General features: G+C 53.9%; 1 non-coding gene across 1 annotated transcript; it reads left to right on the top strand.

Annotated features, from left to right (window-relative positions):
• Positions 1-888: 888 nt before the first annotated feature.
• On the top strand, positions 889-950 carry LOC116150270 (U7 small nuclear RNA). The gene has a single exon (XR_004133986.1). It is a non-coding gene; the product is annotated as a U7 small nuclear RNA (small nuclear RNA).
• The last annotated feature ends 715 nt before the right edge of the window (positions 951-1,665 follow it).

The following is a 1,665-nucleotide window of genomic DNA, read 5'->3' as shown; positions in this document are numbered from 1 at the left end:
ACCTGGCATACCTCTTCCACAGTCACGCGGAAGAGGCACCTTCAGAAAGTCTTGAGGCCCGGATTGTACAGCTTCACGAGCCAGAGGCTAGTTCGCGTGTCCACCTTCACTCCTTCAGGCTCTGCTCCAGGTCATTTCCCTCCTGTTCTGCCTGAGAAGGTGGAAGAAACCCGCATCCTTCTGTGCCCAGCAGGCTATTGCTTCAGGGGGTGAACCCTGTAGATGGAATTTGCTCTCAGCGTCAAGTGCGTGTGTGCTTGGGGTGGGGGTGCAGGCGGGGGTTCAGTCCACCCCAGGGGTCACTTCACGTGTCCCTCTTTATGAGGGAGGGGTTGGAAGGAAGGAAGGAGAGGTGAGCCCTGAAAGCAAAGTTAATCAAGAGAGTTAAGACCGTGCGATGTGAAATGACAGTGATTGGACAAGTACAGGCAGTGGAAGACGACGGGGGAGGCGTCGCTGAGTGTGGGCGCATAGCGAGGCGGCAGGAGGAGGTGGGGGTCAGCCGTGCCCTCCTGCAGCCACAGAGGGCAGCTATGGAGGTCGTGTCTGAAGCAGACCCCAGGGCTGGGAATCTGGGGGAGAGTGGCAGGCGCTGATGTAGTGGATGTGGGCAAAGGGGTAATGGTTAGACCCAGGGAGTTCTGCATCAGGCTGGGTTTAAAGGTGCACTTCAGTCTCTTCCAGGTGGATCTCAGACCCTGTGCTAGAACATTTTCTAGAAAATCCTTTGGCCTGGGTCAGACATTTGAAGTCTGGACCTCCTTCCCTTCTTCCCTCCCTCACCTGCTGGCCTCTGAGTAGCCCTGGCCTCTAGGCAGTCCTGTGTCCCCTTCTCCCCACCATTCCCGTTTGCCTGACTTTCTCCTGATTAAGACTCAAAACAAAGTGAAATGTGACAGCTTTTGTAGAATTTGTCTAGCAGGTTTTCTGGTCCACATAGGAAGGCCCCCTTGAAAACAAACCAACAAACCAACAAAAAACAGAGTGAGAGGAGCCTGGACTCCTGGGTCCGGTCACTGGCTCTGCCTTCCCGGCCCCCTGAGTTCTGCCCGGCCTTGGTTTTTCCCTCTGCCATGTGGGCAGCCTGCCCTGTCACCTCCCTCGAGCTGCCCAGGTGATGATCACTCTGGGTTCTCAGCGAGTGCAACGCCCTGCAGCTCTCCAGGATGCAAATCTGCACTTTTTGTTTTTGGCCAAGCCTCTCACATTAGCTCCAGTTTCATAACGTCGGTCACCCTGCCCCTTCCCTCCCTTCCTGCACGTACAGAACCCTCCCCTCTAGCCCAGATGCACACCTGCAGGAAAAATTGGCTCAGACTCCTTTCCATCTGTCACCGCTTCAAATAGCTTGAGTGTGCTGATGACAGATAAAGTAATTGCAGAGCATACGAATGACTTAATATTTGATGTGTTAAAATAATTTTTTAATGCTGAGCATCTGTACAATTTATAGCTGGAATCCACAGTTTTCATCTTGTTTCCCACTTCTCCCCTGGTCGCTCCCGCGTCAGAGTGGCAGGTACGTTGGCCCCGTGGCTCCCGTTTGTGCTCAGTGTGTCACCGGGAGGAGGCAGGACCTGCCACAGCATCCACAATGCCTGCCGACTTCTGAATCTCTGGGGCCTCATTCAGTTCTTAGCATGTTGAGTTTCTTACAAATGTTGG

This window comes from Camelus dromedarius, chromosome 34 (assembly GCF_036321535.1).
Source record: "Camelus dromedarius isolate mCamDro1 chromosome 34, mCamDro1.pat, whole genome shotgun sequence".
Lineage (NCBI taxonomy): Eukaryota > Metazoa > Chordata > Mammalia > Artiodactyla > Camelidae > Camelus > Camelus dromedarius.
This window is presented reverse-complemented; position numbering and strand designations above follow the sequence as displayed.